The sequence below is a fragment of the Anoplopoma fimbria genome, chromosome 9, assembly GCF_027596085.1.
Source record: "Anoplopoma fimbria isolate UVic2021 breed Golden Eagle Sablefish chromosome 9, Afim_UVic_2022, whole genome shotgun sequence".
In the NCBI taxonomy this organism is placed as follows: Eukaryota; Metazoa; Chordata; class Actinopteri; order Perciformes; family Anoplopomatidae; genus Anoplopoma; species Anoplopoma fimbria.
In genome coordinates this window covers 15,932,552-15,951,647 of record NC_072457.1, presented here as the reverse complement: position 1 = coordinate 15,951,647, position 19,096 = coordinate 15,932,552, and positions in this window count along the sequence as shown.

The following is a 19,096-nucleotide window of genomic DNA, read 5'->3' as shown; positions in this document are numbered from 1 at the left end:
GGCTTGCTCCAACTGTTAAAACCTAAGCGGCACTTTTGACTACAAGGTGAAATTAGTTTAAATATTAAGGCAAACATTCAGTCATGCTACTTTCAGCTGAGGAATGATGAAAAAAATGCACAAATTGTTACGTTTCCAGCAGTTGGAAATGGTTATCCATGCTGTTATGTTCTGTCCTGCCTAAGCCAAGATGCTGTCACCAGCCTAAAGTTAGTCCAAAATTCAGTAGGAAGACCATTTACTACGTCCTCATATGACTCTCACAGCACCCCGGTTCTGATTCCCTTCACTGGCTACCACTTAAATTTAGGATTCAATTCAAGACCCTCCTCCTCAGCTATTAAACGTTGAATAGTCTTGATCCAGAGTATATAAGTGAATTACTCATGCCTTATACCTCTGCTTTGCCCTTCAGGTCGTCTGAACAAGGCCTTGTACCTTGTTCTAGACTGAAAACTTGAGGGGACTGAGTGTTTTTACGTCATGTCTCCTATTTTGATGCTTTTATTGTCTTTTTGTTATAGTGGTATTTTCTCCTGTTTGTGTTGCATTTGTAGTTTGTTCTTTTAATAATGTATCCTTTTTGAAAGCATTTTGGAACCTAGGTTTTGAAAGGTGCTATATGAATACAATTGTACATACTTACTTAACTTGTGCAATGCATAACTAAACTTAGACCCTGTGCTATAGATCATTTAAAGTGAGTGTGAGAGGAAGAAAAACAAAAGTACTAGAGAGACAGACAGCATGCACGCATTTAGACAGAACAAGAGAGCTAACACTTAAACTTAAATGTTTGTAATTATCTTTTTTAGTTTAGTTTATCTATTTAAACATTTTCTAACCTTTGTTTCTAACCTCAGGGAAGTTTCACCGAGAGGATAGCGTGATGACGTCATCAAGGTCATTTTGTCAAATTGCAGAAAGCTCCCTTCAGAGCCAGAGAAAACCTTGTTCAATGATTTCACAGGCACCATAGTACTCTGTCACACAAGAAAGCTGATCTTCATGAGTAAAATCTGTGAAGTGCCCCTTTAAAGAAATGGCCTGCACCTTATCTCAAAATACCAAATGGCTGTGCATGAGGATAAAAAAGACCACCCACTGAAAGTGCCGCTTTGCCAGCTCAAAGCTCCAGCACGTAACAAGCACCAGCTTAAATAAAGACCTTTAATCTTGAGCTTACTTAACCCCTAAAAACCTAGATCTAATTGTGTAAGACAGGTCCTTAAGACAGCCACCACAAGGCCACAACACTACCCCAAATGACAATGAAAGGTTAACATGCAGGGTATCAATGTCAAAGGTCAGGTCAGTACCATGAGATAAAGCATTGGTCACAGCCCCTTCCTTCTGTAAAAACTATTTATCTGCATTTTATTTTGCTAGAGGAGTAATGCCTGATCCCAAATGATATATCCACATCTGCATTCGTGGTGCAAATAGTGTCTGCCCATGTCTGTGAGGATCCGTGTAGACCTCTGCATTCAGCTCAAAATATTTGACTTTGCGGACTGCGTGGGTTGGACGTCTGTATGAAAATGCCCACTGTATAATATTCAAAAATGCATTGATACAAATATCTCTCTAAATAGAACTTGGATAGTGACTTCACTGAGTTGATCAAAAAAGGAATCAAAAAGGAAGCTAATACAGATAATACAGTTTTGCAATCTAATTTAGAATATGACAGAAAAGGGACTTTATGATGAGACACGTAATTAAGATCATGCATGGTCATTAAATGATAATTCATATAACACTCTTCCTCCTTTTCTCTCTCTCACACACACACAATAGTTCACACAAATGTGTGTGAGTGAACATTAGGAGCCAACTGTACATTATTATTATACAGTGTAACAGATGTACTGCAGTGTGAGTGACAGGATTTGTGTGTGTGTGTCAGAGAGAGAGTGGATGAGAGAACAAAGAGGGAACAGCGTGAGCCGTACACCTCTTTTTATAATACCCTTGTGTGATTGGTTGCTGTGTATCTAAGAGGTGGGGGAGAGAGAGTTCCTTAAAAAACAACCAATTGCTGCACTTGACAAAGATACTACGACAATCCTACTGGCTCGCCTAACAACCAATTGACCAATTGAACTGCCTTGCCCAAATATGGATGTGTGGTAACCCGGTCACCACCAAATCACCAGGGGCTCATCTTGGATTCTTTGAACCTCTCGTTTTCTCTTTTTTTCTTTCTTTCTAAGAGGAAATGAAGATAAAGCGTGCATACCAAGGAAGACATCATTTCAAAAGGTGCTCTCTGCTTAAAGCTCAGTGCAGTGAACAGGGCAGCATAAAATACATCAATATGGCAATTATCCAACTATACAGGAAATAAAACCAAAAATAAGGATGCTGCTACTAGTACTTAAAGGTCAACACATTTTTTTCTCCCCAATGGCATCACTGGTTTTAATAATCTGCCTGCAGTAATAATGATTGGATGTGCTGAATATTGTGTGCATGTGTCAGTGTTTTCCAGATATTTAATCCGTCATTCCCTCCATTTCCTGCTCATAAGTGAATCGGAGTTAATGGGAAGATTAAGTGAGGGAGTAGGAATTTTCTTTACAATGCGTTTCATCCGGAGAAGCAAACAAAAAGCCATCTGCAACCTACCTACAGTTACATTGTCGTTGTCTTTTGTGTGTTATGTTCATATATATATATATATATATATATATATATATATATATACTTTTGCATTTTATATTTCAGGTTTACAGAATAGTTCAATGTTTATCCTTTGTTTTTCTGGATCTCCTTGTTTTTTGTCTATTTGTCTGTTTCTGTGTACTAGTGAGCAGAAGAAACCGGAGTCAAATTCATGCAAATGCATACATGGCCGATAAAGCTGATCTGGCGATTGAATCAAACCAGCAGCGTAATGTGGAGGTGGCATTGGCCCATTCTCCACTACCTATGCCCCTATTTCCAGCACCTTAGCTCTGATCATGCAGATCTTCGGACTCGGCCTCCATTGATCTCAACTACGCACCTGTAAAGTTTCGTAACTGCATCTTGCACGGTTGTGACTTTTTGGTGGTGAGAAATTGTGTCCACATTTACACAAATGCATGAACACCTAGAGTTGTGCTCCAAACATCTCTGTAGTAGTCCCAATACAGTAGGTGTCACCAGGACCGCATCTTGCCATCATGACTCTAGGGCTGGACACAAATATTCAACTATTTGGCTAATTAGTTGGCAAGCTATTCGGTTTTCAATTTTGGTATTTGGATATATATATATATATATATATATATATATATATATATATATATATATATATATGGAGATATATTTTTTTATTTCATTTTGATTTTTTTAAGCCCCAAAACAAACCTTTTATGGAAATGCTTCTCATGCAATAAGAAATACAAATACAAACAAAAACAATACTCAAAAATGAACTGAAGGTGACTGAACTGAAACTGAAAGACACGTGTTGCAGCACTACACCCACATCACAGTGGAGTCCTTTCTGGGTCATGTCATGGAGACAAGCCGAGCCAGAGGCCCCCCACTCGGACTATGCTTGTGTCAAAGCATAGTCCGAGTGGAGCTCAGGCCGAAAAGGCTCAGCTGAAGTCTCCGTACCTGTGCAAGTAAATAGTATCCGATGACAATTGCTACCAACCCGGGAGCCCAAAACATAGTATTCTGGACAGCCCTACATGACTCTCACGCAGACTCACAAGGGGAAAAGAACACCAGTCACACGCTGTCACAGCTGGTAAATATGGTCTCATTTTGTTCATAGCTACAAACCTTTAGTATCTCTAGTAATGGAATCAGTGACAACCCAGCTGCCAAGATATCCTGAGTGTATGATGTTATTTTGTGACCCACACTCTCAGTAACAAGAAGTTATAAAACACATGTTCAGTGAGAAGAGAAATGTCTGCTGTGTGGCAGTTCTTTGATATCAGTGACCCATTACTGAAGCGGCGACAGAGTGAGGTGTAAGGTTGAGTTGGGACTGAAACTGAGGCAAAGCAGACACCTCAAATCAGCCAAGAAGGATGCCACAAGTCAGCTGATTCTGCATTCAAAAGTATACATAACTTATTTATATTATTATTATTATTATTTGTTCCCATGAATCTGGGATTGTTATTTATGGGTGGAAGGCAGGCGGTCACGGTGCTGCAAGTTTTTTCACATTGATACAAATGAAGATGCTGCTTACATGGAAAATGGGTGCAAGTGTTGGGATGCGTCTCACATGACCCCAATGTTTTTTGCCCTTTATAGATATTTTCAAAAGAACACCTTAGATACACCGGTTAAAGTGTCGTATTGAGGCCCTTTTCCCACTGGACCATAAAACAACAAACAGTCACTAACATCTGACTTTCGTTTGGAGCCGTAAAGGATCCAATCGGCCTTCATTCCAAGGACAAATGACTGCTTTAGCCACAGGTATTTATTATCTAGCTCCTTTTTTTGTGCGACGCTATATGACGCACATTAAAGTAAATACTGTATATAATAAATATAACAGGGATAAGAACAATTATGTTAATTCATGAAGCCAATAGCACACTTTTCGCTGTTTACTAACCCTGTACTCTTGACGTTAAATGTGACCAAAAAAATAAATAAATAACAGAAATGCATATTCCTTTACTGCCAATGGGAAAGTATTCTCTCCCCTAGATTTAGTGGGTTTTTCCGTGTTTTATAAATGTTGGCTTTAAGAGTTTTGCTGTGAATTAAGGGTTCAACATCGCAACATTGTTTGCTATAACACAAAGGAAAAGCAAAACACCCTTTATATACTATAAATGTTGCACAGGATACATCAGCAGAAGTCAATCAAAGTCGTACATGGCAACAAAAAAGTAAAGTTAGTTAAATAGGCTGCATAAAAAACAAAAAACTTAATTAGCCCAGGTATTAAATAGCACCAAAATATTTGCAAAATGATCCCTATTTAGCATGAGAAAAGGCATTTAATAGCACCATGATGTGGTTCCCTCATGCTAATCACCTGTGATGGTGTGAGGCAGCGTTCTTTAGTCAGAATGTAGAGTGGCGCTGCGAGCTGAAGACTGGTGACAGCGTTAATCAGTCAACCAGTAGACATGACAGCCTTAATCAAGGCAATGAGCGGATGGCAGGAGTGCTCACTGGATGAAAATCAAAACCGAGTCCATTTGTACGTCTCAATTGCTGACTGTGATGCATATAAATAACTTGCATGGCCCATTACGCTCATCACACGCTGACAGAAACACACCAGGTTACACACACACACACACACACACACACACACACACACACACACACACACACACACACACACACACACACACACACACACACACACACACACACACACACACACACACACACACACACACACACACACACACACACGTTCTGAGAGCGGCTTACTCCGACGACTCTGGGAGTTGTCAGAGTGAATTACCTGCATGTCAAAATGGAACAGATAAATTGTCGGGAGAGCAGAGCAAATTGACTCGGTCAAGGCTGCTGATCTGTTGTTGTATTGCAGAGAGGACAGACAGATAAACTCACTCTTAAACACACATGCATGTGGCACAAACTGCAGTCCCTCTGTTTTTACCAGAGAGTGAAACCACTCAAACCACAAATTGAACATGAATTTAAAAACACAGAGCTGTACAGATACAATCCTGAGAGTTTAAACACATTTGACAAATTTGATTTCCACTCAATGAATGACGAATGCCACTTGTTTTGAAGTGGTTATTTTTAGGACTCAAATAAGGAAGTTTGCCCACAAGAAACTGCTTTGTTTTTGTAGCTGTGAATGTTGTTTGCAAAGTAGAAAACAAAACAAAAAAAACACAATTTTCATAGTAAATATTGTAAGGTTTTGGAAGATAAATGCACAATGCATAAGGCCTTTTACGACCTTGTAATTAGAGGTTATTAATTTGATGATCGTATAGCCACTCACATACTTTGATGAATTAACTTAATTTAGGTAAGCCACTCCTGTAAAATGGTAGCGATCCTATACATGTTCCTTATGTGTAATTAATATACAATTCTTTGAACTGTAGCGCTTAAGTTCAAGTGTGCGAATAAGTCTGCAATTTATTAAATTAAAACTGAAATTGCTAAATGAAACATGTTGAAGCCTGTTGCTTGATTTCGGATTGGTTTCAGTAGTAAATAAATGTTGATTTATGTGAAACCAAAACATTATCAAAGATACTCAGACAACATACCGTAGTAATATATGTTTATTTTTAGACTAATTAAACATTTTGGTTGCATCAAAGCATTTTTGGATGTGAAATGAAATGCAGTGCTGAGCTGCATGTTGATAAGGAGAATATGTGTATGTGGACTTTTGAAAAGACTCTCAGTTCAGCAAAAGATTCACCACTTTTTGCCCTGACAAACTATGTTGTTGGACACAGTAGGAGGAATTACCTGAATGTGTTGTATTAACATGTTTCTTGTTGACTTGCAAAATCTCTCTTTTGTTCTTGACACACAAACATGCAGAGACTCTAAAAGTAAAAGGTGATGGGTTTCGTATCTTAAGCAAGTTTGAAGTTTTAGAAGTTGATTTTCAAAGTGCATTAAACTGAACTGAAATGAATAGCTTCCCGTCTGGTAGTGAATTCAAAAAACGACTCTGACAGGACACCAGTAGGCAATAATGTCAATAAACAACGTGTTGTTAACGGACTGAATTCTTTTGTAAAAATCCATTTCCACTGCACACTAGTGGCAGGTGTCCTCCCACAGCCGCAGAGTAATTAAGCTTCAAGCGTACCCTTCATAAATGTGTGCATGTCTGACTTCAGTTGTAGCTAAACAGCAAAGAAGTGGATGAAGTCCTGCATGTCACAGTTTGATGAGTCTATTTGATGTTCACAGGTGTTTACCTCCACAGGGAGACATTGAGTGCTGTGCATTTGCCAAGTGTACACCGGTTATTGTTTGTGTTTACGCACAATATGTTAAGAGACTCTAACTAATCCCATAAAGCTGAAAAGGAGTCTAACTATGCCTGTTAGTTTATCTTTGTATACAGGATATGTTGATCTGTTTGCAGTCTGTTCAAGATGTTAGATGCCCAGTGCATGCTGGGATATATGATCCACCTACATTCCACAGTACTGGCAATACCTGACTGATGTCTGTAACCCGACAGAGACATCATTAATCAGGAGGCCTATTTTGAAGACATATATTAAACATTTTTCTTCCTTTTAGGGGAAAATATGTAAATCTCCAGCAGCTATGCAGCACATCCAAATCACATGTTTTAACCCATAATCCCGCTCAAAACTGCTCTTTTTCTCTTAATGACCCGAATTTGGAAAAGCCTGAAATAAGTACAAGCTACATTTTATCAGCTGTCACCACCTTTTTCTCTCTCTTTCTTTTCCTCCCTCTCATCTTCCCTTTAGCCCCAGACACCAAATGTTGTGTCCAATGAAGCAGAAACACAGTCTTCAACAGAGAGAAGAAATTGTCCTTGTGCTCCAGTTCTCCCGTCATGATGTTTCTTTGTTGGCCCCGTCCCCTGGCAGGCACCAGACAATTTGAGACTTTTCCAGTTTAATTTGACCAACCTCTGAATCACCGTGTTTAATTTCCACATTACTTGACTTAACTGCCAAAAGAACTGCCTGGCTGGTGTTAATGTGCTATTGTCTTGTTTGAAATCTTCAGCTTCATTTTTCAACCAAAGCTCAGCCAATAAACTAAGCTGCACCATGTAAATGATCATAAAAGTAAAAGGAAAGTGAGTGGAGTTAATTACTGCATTTGGCTTGTTGAGTTACTTGCAATTACCTTTATATTTACTCCTTGACTGGCTCCATCTGTATAAATAGTATTAGTTATTTTACACTGATTTTTTTACATCTGCTTATTTCAGTTAAATGTGGGATATAAATACAAAGGTAAAGAAATATACTGCTTAAATCATGACCTCATCATACAAAATGAAAGAGCCAAATATATAAAATCTTGACTTTCCCATTCTACACTTTCTCACGACCAACTCTCCAAATACAGACGCTCCATCAGTGGCCCTAAGCTTCAAGCTATGACGCTCTTACGTTCCCCTCTAGCGTCAGGGACGGCCTGTCAGTTTCCTGTTGTTACATGCATACAGTGTCTTTTCAAAATAAACTTCCACCATAGGTTTACTTGGTTTGGTTTAGGGAACAAAACTGCTCGCTGAAGTTTAGAAATAGACAATGATTTGGGTTAAGTGCATTTGTTACCTGAAATAAGCATGCTTGTTACGTAACTTATTTAGTTAGCATAAGTTAAGTATGGAATGCTGACCCTCTAGCTCTTTTTACTACATCAGATGCTCGGATAGTCTCATGCTGACGTGGATGTGCAAAAATTTGAGATAGTTGAAAATGCGGTGCGCCTCGGACTAAGGCTATGATTACCACTACCAGCCTTAAATTACAATCACCATTAACGAAGATGACCAAAATGAATCATGAAGCATCAAGAATTGACCATTTTTGTCCATTGTGGCGACCCTCTGCTTTATGGACACTTTACTCTCTTTCAGCTGTTTTTAAGGGTTCACTCTCACTGTTCTCATCAACCTTGGGGACAGACTCCCAGCAGAGAGAACACAGGTAATGTTATATTCCTCGCAACTATAGCCAAGTTCAAGCTGCATGCAAACTTTATGTTATCAATCAGTCTATGTATTTGTCACATTAAATCGTACAAGGTACAGGACCAGACAGCTGGCAAACTGTGCACATTAATGCACGAGGAACAGCAGCTTAACTTCAGTGATCATTTCAGAAGCTTAAGGTTTACTTCTGTTGTCAAGTTTATGCATTACTCATCACAGAAAAGAGTCAGCTGGTTGAAGAATGGTGTTCAGTGAGTTCCAAAGACTCATAATATCCATAGGCTCATTCAAAACTCCATGGCAACATGCATGTACCCTGTTAAAATGTATGTATATTCTTAAATTAATTTCATTTTGGAATAGAACTCTTTTCTTTCAAAGAGTTCAAGAGAGTCTGTTGCGTGAAGCAAACTTTGCCCTTCTCTGGACTGAGCAGTGACTCCCAGCTAATTCAGCCGCCGCCCCTCAATGTTGGATGATGAATGTTGGCTAAGTTGTCCCTGTGCTCTACTGTATAACCAGCCTCTCTGCCTCTCCAGACACTTCTCCATAAATGCCGACCCACTGGGCTAATTTAATAAAAGCCTTTTCTATGTTACCACGGAGACACACCAGGTAATTACACCCACAGCCTGGCCCGCACGCACATGTTATTATGGGATACAGAATTGATCTGAGCGTGCCCAGGGGTTGCCTAGGGAGACGGATGGCCACCGCCAAGTGTCTTGTCTCCCGTGGCCATGGAAACGCAAGGCAAACGAGCGCATTAACGAGGCGTACGCCCTCCACACACACACACACACACACACACACACACACACACACACACACACACACACACACACACACACACACACACACACACACACACACACACACACACACACACACACACACACACACACACTATTGATGAACAGATTGGCTAAATTAGTCTTTAATCAAATAGCCAGATTACCATGAGACAAGACTCCTCTTTGTCTCTGACACCTGTTCAAACAGCAGCCGCTTCATTTCAATCCACGAGTCAATACACTCAGTCAATTGTTTGGCCTTTTAGCAACACTGAGAAACAATGAAGTAATAGAAAAGAGCTGTAGAGAATGAGAGGGAGAAGAGAAGAGCAGGCTGCAACCTTTTAAAGCCTTCATTGAAAACCCTGGTGTGTTTTTAAGTTGTTTCATTATTAAGACAAGGTGGAGAGAGCGAGAGAGGATTTGTGTGTGTTATTTCATTATTAGTATGGGAGGAGGGGGCAGAGTGAAGAGCAAGAATTGTCCAAAGACTTTTAATTGGATTGCAAAAGCGCTTTCTTAATTGAGTTCTGTATTCCTGCTAATATAAAAGTGTACATCTTTATGTTGTGTTGTGCTAACACACACACACAGGCATGCACACAGACTCACACCTAAATTGAACCCAGGGGGTCAGAGGTAGCAAGAGGAGATGAGATTTGATGAGTCGAACGCCGGACGCTTCAGCAAAAATTCAATTTAGACACCCTTAGATTGACTGGTTAATTTCTAACAGCTTACCTATAATAGCTTTCCTTACTGTCGCCTTAATTAAGTTCTCACATTAATGCTTTAGCTGGGGATCAGCGCTCTTTAGAACCTGTTAACGCACATTTCCCTGGTGGTCAGGGCAGACACACACACACACACAAACCCCTATAAGAGGTTAGGGGAAGTGGAGAAATTAAAAACACAAAACCTTGGTCTCTCAGCAACCACACACACAAACTGACAAGGTAAAGGGGCCCTCAGGAGCTGCACCTGGAAATAGCCAGACTCATCTAATGTCGTCCCTCGGAGATTAGGGCCATGCTGCAAGTTTTCCACCCGAGACGAGTAGAGAAAAATAGCCGCTCACAGAGTTCCAAGCATAGACCAAAATTATTCCTAAATGTTTTTCATTTATGTTCTTCCTGCTTTTTTTTGGGGGGGGGGTTTCTGGAACGTGAACACAGAGAAAATGCTGACATCGGGAGTTAATTTGCACCTCTCCTACCTGTAGGCTATACAAGGAGCATCTGCCACAGCGTGCTATAACATAAAATTAAATCTTGTAATGTTGGAAAGATTTCCTCGCTGTGTAGATCCAAGTCTGGGAGGTAAGAAGGGAGGGTACTCAGCCCGTTCTGGCAACTTACAGTAAAGTCTGCATGTAAAATAGACTCAATTCAATTCCAATTGGTTTCAATGAAGGAGTTTGCAGATTCCATTTGGAACCTGTTGGCAAGGCATATTAACTTTGTATTGCCACTTTACACTAAAGTGTATAATTTGATCAAGTGGATTTAATGAGTCTGGCTGTTTTCTTTCCCAGCTGAGAGGCTCTACTCAGGTTAGACGACACATATCTGTTTACACCAGGGGCCCTGTTTTACAAAGGTCTGATGATCTAATGTGATCTTCACTCAGCTGGATGTTGTAATGCTCATCCTGTTCATAGTTGAATGAACGTTGTCTGCCGGTTATGCCATAGTTAGTAGCTGTAACACAGAGGAGGCAGAGAAGAGCTGAGCTTCAAATGAAATGCAGAGATGATTGTTTCCATCAGAGTATTTCAAGCCCCAATAAAAAGTTAAAACGTGATGTAATACACAGCTATTATCGTCTAATTTTTAAGCACTCTGTCTGATCCATAAAATATAAAAGTGCTAAGTGCAAACTTATTGTTGATATATGCCAAGTGCAAAATGTTGCACAATGAAGAGATTATGACATAAGTATATCAAGATACACGTTATTTGTACCCATGGGGGAACCTGCTTTGAACTCTGCACAGCAATTCTGATCGAATAAACAGGATGCAGCAACAACACATAAAAATAACAGATATATAACCAGCGTCCACATCATAAAACCACCAGGCCTAGAAGAAATAAAGATGAAGAAATAATGTCTGTGTGATCACATCCAGCATCATTGCTAGGTGTGGTCATAAGTTTGCTCCGTTGCGCATAGAACCACACCCAACAGTGACATCACAGTGTACTGACACACCTTGGAGTACAGTACTTCTGTCACGGATGTGGTGTGGACCCAAAAGCAGTACGACTGAGACGGAGTAATGTTCAGAAACTTTATGTGAAGCGGAACACGCAGCAGACAAGCAGGCAGGATCGCACTCACATAGTGGATTCCTATTAGCAGAGCGCCGAGCCGTCAGGGAAGCAGGCAGACGGAAACCAGAGGAAGCGGAGGCTAAACTCGTGGTCGGGGACCGAAGGCTAAGGCGGCTAACCGGGGCAAAGGCAAGGTAGGAATCTGGTGGTCGGGGACAGAAGGCTGAGTCGTTGACCGGGGCACAGGCAAGGCAGGGAAGTCCAGACAGGCAGGGTCGGCAACAGGAAATCAGTCCAAGGGAAATTGCTGGAAGGTCTGGCATGAATGCGGTGAACGATCTGGCAGCGAGTGTGTGACTGACTGGGGTTTAAATACTGGAGGGAGTAGGTGCAGCAGAGTGAGCAGGTGAGAGGGATGGTGCTGATGAGGTGGGTGTGGCAGACAGGTGCACTGAGTAATACTGATTAGGTGAGGGACGGTGTGGTGAGAGAGAAGGGGCTGGGCTGTGAGCTGGAAGTGGAACTGGGAGTGGCCAGAGTGAACTGAGAGACAGAGTGACAGGCAGGTGAACAGCTAATGACAGGACTGTATGGAAGCAAAACTGTGACAACTTCATCACTGGAGCAGGATGAGATTTGAAACCACTCAATATGATGTAAAGCAAGATTTCCAGAGGAGGCTTTATTAATTGTGTCACGTTTTGTCGGATTGGAATTTCTAAAGCATACATTTTTAAAGATTAGCACAATATTTTTAGCGGTTAAAAGAGGAATTTAACAACAATTGAAAAATGTAGTGGGGTGATCCAGTGATTTTTGACTTCATACCTAGGGGTATTTGGCCTAAAAATGTTATGAAAGTATGTTTGGGGGGGTTTGTGGTGACAATATTATATCACAACATTACAAAATAAAAGGAGTACTCAGGGCAACACATAAATCTACCAATTTCTACTCTACTGGCAATGTAAGGGAACATTTTTTAAGGAAATAAAAATGTATTTCAAAAAGTGATGTATATTCTTTTATTCCTTTTACAGACAGCATAGGGCCACTGTGAACCCAGATTTAGAAACATGTCAAGGCAGCTTACACCTTTAAGTTTTAACCTTGCATCTGATTTGTCTTTGGCTCATACGCAATAGAGAACGTTCGGTGTCCATTTCCATTTTCCCAGGACCTAAGAAAAGCCTCATTATAAAGCTGAAGGTGTTTCAGGAAAGGTTTTTCATCTTGTGAAGCCTCTCTTCATCAAATGTTGAGAAAGCCTCTGTGGCTGCATTGAAAGGTTGTTTTTCCTTATGATCTGCAGATAAAGATATCAGATGAGCTGCTATGATGGCTGGTTGATATTATCCTTTAATTTTTTTTTGCTATATATGTCTATTTGTTAAAATGACAAATTATAATGATATTCTGAATGTAATGTTCATATAAAACAAAAAAACAAAATACTTCCGATAAACATTATTTGTAAAGTTCTTGAAAACTACATTAGACATTTTCCAGCTGCTTTCTTAAATGTGATTTGTGTTTGTGTCTGTGTATATGTATGTGTGTGTGTGTGTGTGTGTGTGTGTGTGTGTGTGTGTGTGTGTGTGTGTGTGTGTGTGTGTGTGTGTGTGTGTGTGTGTCTGAGAGAGAGACAGAGAAAAGAAGAGCTTGTATAATTGTATAATATAATAAGCATAGTTAATGTAGCATCTTCTAATAGCAGCTATTATCTTACTTTAAGTATCATTTGATCTTACATTCATATGGGAATATATAATCGGAGCCCCATAGAGTGCCAGGGACAGGATTTTTTCAGGTTGCATTTCATCCATCCGTTATCTGTAACTGCTCATGGTTGCAGAATGTTGTGTGTGTGTGTCTGGGCAGACTCTGTTCCAATTAAATAGAGAGCTGTTTTTTTAACGCAGAGCTAAGGCTGTCTGCCTTGCAAACACTAAAGGCACCGCATAACTGGAGTCACACAAGGTCACTTTCATTAACTAAAAATGAAATGTATTGTCAGGTAATCTGAACGAGTAATTATTCTAAAAAAACTAACCCTCTTTCACTTTAATCACCAGGTGGCAAGCAAGACGCAGGAACTTGGCTAGGGCCTTGAAATAAACTGTGCAGACACTGCACTGTTACGTTAACAGCTATGAAGTTACTTTTATTTTTCTACTAATCGTCTCACTAACGCTCTCTCTCTCTCTCTCTCTCTCTCTCTCTCTCTCTCTCTCTCTCTCTCTAGGACCGTCACTAACCTTACAGTGAACTTGTAATACACTGGCTGAAACCCTTACAGATTATGCCAGACAGTCGGCTATCAGTCAGAAAAAAAATTGTCAGAATTAGCATCCCTACATGCAAAGTAGGAACATTTCCGGGCGATCTTGCTCAGCCAGCTGCCACCTTATTTTGTATGTTGTACTGACATGATGAATTATCTTAAAGATAACTTATCATTTTAACTTCATCAATCATCTGTTCCTCGTACTTTGAAAATGAGCGATAGGAATAAATATAAATAGGGTGTCCGACAAATTCAAGTTAACCGTTAACATGGATGTAATGTGCCAAAACTGTTACTTGAATAGTTGGAACCTGCATTTTTTATAAAAAAATATTCAAATGTAACTTTTGGCCAAGTTTTACAGCCCTACTCTATGTAACGGAAGTTACGTAAAACTCTCCGGCTAGTTTGGCCCGCCCTCGAAAATAAAAGATATAGCTAAAGTTTACAACTACATGGTGTAGTAGTTAAGACAGCAGTCTGTCACCCCGGAGACCTGGGTTTGAACCCTGTTGTGAGCTGTTTTGATCATTTGTCATTTGTCAGAGTTTTTTGAAATGTGAAACGTTGACCAATCACAACAGAGCGGGCTAGCTGACCAATCAGAGCAGACTTTGCTTTCTGGAGGGAGGAGCAAGCGCTACAACGGAGCATTTCAGAGAGAGGGTGAGAAGAGGTGCTGCAGGACAGAATGATGAGAAAAACAAGGCAGATTATGAGCATTAACGCATGTAAACATGTTGTAACTGTAACTTGAAATAAAAATATGCACCCGGAAAATAGCATAATAGGGCCTGTTTAATGTTGAGATATCGGCCATGTTGCCCAGATCATTTTTTTGTTGCTGTTGTTTACATTGCTCCTGATGAAAAAAATAAAATGCTCTACAGAAATGCCTTAATGTTTGTTTTGTCACGTCAGCAAATGAACTACAACTGCATTTTGTTGTGCATCCCTGTGTTGCATAATGACAATAAATCACCCTTGAATCCATGACTAATGCCAGCAACCTAATTAACCTGACAATCCGTGTGTAGTTGCCTATTTTGTGTGTGAGACTGTGTTTTTTGTATGTTAATGAGTGTTTCTATGAGTCTTTGTATGCATGCCTCATTGCCTGTGTGAGTGTTTGTGTGTGTGTGTGTGTGTGTGTGTGTGTGTGTGTGTGTGTGTGTGTGTGTGTGTGTGTGTGTGTGTGTGTGTGTGTGTGTGTGAGTGTGTGTGTTTTCAAGTAGTTTTTCAGGTCAGACGCTGACATAAAGCCTTTAGTGGCCTGTCATGGAGCTTTATAAGGTTAAACTGGACAAGGCCTAATCCACACCCAGAAGACACGAGGTAAGTGTGTGCATGAGTGTGTGTGTGTGTGTGTGTGTGTGTGTGTATGTGTGTTTGAGAGAGAATAAAAATGAGCGAATACGAGAGAGAGCGGTCGACATCCAACTAAAGCCTGAACCTGACTGTGGTTGTTCATTTTGAATTTTAAGCAGTAGATGTCTTTTGTTTGTGCATTTGTAAGTGTTTTCATGTGTGTGTGTTTGAGACCATGGAGGGTATAATTGCTCGAAGATTGTCCAAATTCTCAAGCCAAATTTTGACTTGAAAAAGTGAAGTGCTGTTTCGAGGAGCAGTGCAAATTTCACCTAGAATCACTGTGACTCTTTCTTTCCGACAATTTTTTTTCTTTGAACATGTAGAAAGAAAAGAAAGAAAAAAAATAAGATGATGTTAAATATACTGCCTGGAAGCTATAAAAAAAAGTGCAGATGGGAAAAAAACTCACAATCTCAAATGTTCTCTGATTGCCCCATTAGCTCAGTTAAAGGTGTAATTACAGAAACTCCTAATCTTTAATCATCTTTTAATTACCATATCATGTAGTCATTATAGCGGCTCCTGGAGGGAAGAAGTTAAACTTTTTACTTTGGTGTTTAAGGGTAATTATTTTGGCCCTGAATACTTGGCTGAGTGCTACGTCTTCTTAGGTGTGATGATACACATCTCCTGAACCTTCATTCCATTAAACAGCTCTTTGATTTCACACCATCATTATCTGCTGGTAGTATTTGGCTAATAATCTTCTTCACAGCATCTTGGTAATTTTTAATATCTACAGCATCACCTGGTCCTTTTTTCCAGATTCATATGAATATTCTGGAACCCATTGATTGTGTAGAGAAACCATATTGTTATCTGGTTGGAGTTTGGCTGTGAGCTTTTTAATTTTGGAAGTATTTATTAGCTGTTAAGTTGTTTAACTGCCAACTGTTTAATCTGTGAGGGAGTGAATGGCCATTTACAGAGTTTACACTGATAGTTTAAGGACAGAGTGGTTGCTGCAATCTTACCAAGTACAAAAACGTCTGTTAGACAGAAACAGCTGTCAAGGCAAAGCGGTTGGCTTCCAATGCCTCTTAACCTGGAGACATCCACCCTAAAACATAATTCACAAATTAATTCCCCCGATTAAATTATAAATGGGTCTATTCTAGGTGCATTAAAAAAAAATAAGTAAAAAACTTTCCTGCATATCGTTAAACAACATTCTTTGGATTTAAGAGTTATATATCAAGAACAATGTCAAACTAAACACTTATTATACAGTAAGACATGGGTATACAGACTGCTTTCACTTGGGAGTATAAGTGTGACTTAGGAGTGCCTGCTGTTAGGACGATTCGTCACCCTCTCTGTGGCCGAGTTCTTTGCCATCATCTATTTTATGATTTTTTAGGGTTAACTTCTGCATGGACAGAAAATAATTGTACACCTGTTGTCCCTGGGCAGGTAGACAGAGAACATCACAATCACCTGATAATAGAAACAATACATAATACAATACAATACACAATAGTCCATCAGTGTGAGATAATGAATAGAACCATCATGATAGCATTATGGGTAATGAATCATTGCTCGTTTAGCTTGACCTAACTTTACATTTCATTTTCGGAGCATTAATGTGCGATACGCTGACAGCCGATGAAGTGCTGCTTTTCTTTATCCACAAATTATAAATAAATATTCTAATATATCTGTTTTTTAACTGTTCGAATATAAATTCAAATTCGGAATATTCATAGACAGCCCTACCATGCAGTGGAAATGAGGCATTACTTACCCTGGAAGTTTTTTTTATTGTAAATCAATGCGTTTCATTGATAAATCATAGTGTGAATGATTTACTTCAAAAACCATTTCCATAATGCCACTACTTTATCACAAATTGTAAGTGCTCATTTACTTTTTTACAATACAGATATCAGCTGAACATTAAATTGATCAAACGATCAAAAGATTGTTTGTCCAACAGAGGTTAGTACTCAGTATTTTGAAGTGCTGACCTCGAACTACATACATCTACATTCACTGTTTGGTGAAGAATCTGTAATAAAGTTACATTTAAACATGTTTTCTCATTAGTCAATGAATGTTATCATTTTTCTGGTGCAGCTTTTCTCAACCCTTAAAGTGGCCCTATTATGCTTTTCCACTTTTTCCCTCTCCTTTAGTGTGTTATATATATTTTTGTACATGTAAAAGCTGCGTAGAGTGTAAAACCTGAAGTCATGCCTAAAAGGAGTTACCCTCCCCCTCAGAAGCTCCTGAGCTGCCTGAAACGGCTCCATTGAATTATCTCCTTCACTTCCGTAACTTTATGAGGTCATAATGTTACAGAAGTGGCGTAAAACTCCTTCCGGCTAGTTTGGCCCTCAAACAACAAAAGAGAGAGACGGAGCTGGAGCTCCGGAGGAAGAGTTTTTTGAAATTGAAACGTTGACCAATCACAACAGAGCGGGCTAGCTGACCAATCAGGGCAGAATTTGCTTTTCTGGAGGGAGGAGCAAGCGCTACAATGGAGCATTTCAGAGAGAGGATGAGAAGAGGTGCAGCAGGACAGCCAGGATGGGAAAACAAGGCACTGTGTGCAACGTGACAACATAACTCAAAATATTTTCAGATTTGCGGGTACTAACTGACACAAATTGATCATAGCTTTTGAAAGAATAAGCGTATTTTCTTTCTCTGTACCGTTACGTATTTATATTTATCATAACGGTTACTTGCTGTGAAATTTAATTACAGTCATCTTAAACTAGACTGATCCAACCCTGCAGTAGTTTTGGCAGCCATTTTAAAAATGGCCGCCAGGGAGACATTATGGTAATTATTTGATAGTACTATTGCTAAGAGCACTTATAATTTGCACATGTGTATGCAGAATTTCCATCTGTGAATAATTAGCAAATGTGTGTTCCAAATTCCTCTGAACCTTAAAGTATCATAGTGTGCACTGGGTGGTGTTATCAAAGGCAATGCATAAGGATCCCTGCACTGAGGGATCCGCAACATGTTCGATTCATGAAACAGACCCTTGCATCAAATATTTAGTTCGTAGCCTATACATGAGGGATTCGCTTTTTTGTTCAGTACTACAGAACCATAGATATAAATAGTATACTATATACTATATAATATACTGTAAATTGAGGAGAGAATTATGAGAACCTTGGACAAGTTCAGGCGCTTTTTTTTAAAGCTGTTTAAAAAAAAAAAAAAAAAAGTAAACTAGACAACTTTCATGTAGGGTACACTATATTAATTCAAGTGAAAGCATGAGCACTGTCACCCACACTGGCACTGTTATTTTTAACTTTGACAGCATCAAATCTCCTCCCTCCCTCCAGGCCCACTTCCGCTGCCACATTAGCATTACATTTGCATTAGATTAGTGTTGCAAAAAGTCGACACGTTAAATCTGCAGCTGTCCTGCCATAATCTAGAACCAATATTGATACAGTAAGACTGCTGCTTTAAAAAACTCAGAGAGGAACGTTGACAGGGGTGTACTGAAAACACAGACATATGGGAGGCCTGCATACCCAATTAAACATGAGTCCCAGGTTTGGTGCAGTATCAGGGCTGAATCAGGAGAAAATAAACTTGATCTGACACTAATGTGTGTATAGAATCTGATAAGGAAAGAAGGAAAGGAGGCAAGGTAGAGAGAAAGAGATATCGAGATGTGCATGGTAAAATATGCACAGAATGAATTCAAAAGACAACTAAGGTCAAAGAGGCTAAAGACAAACATAAAAGG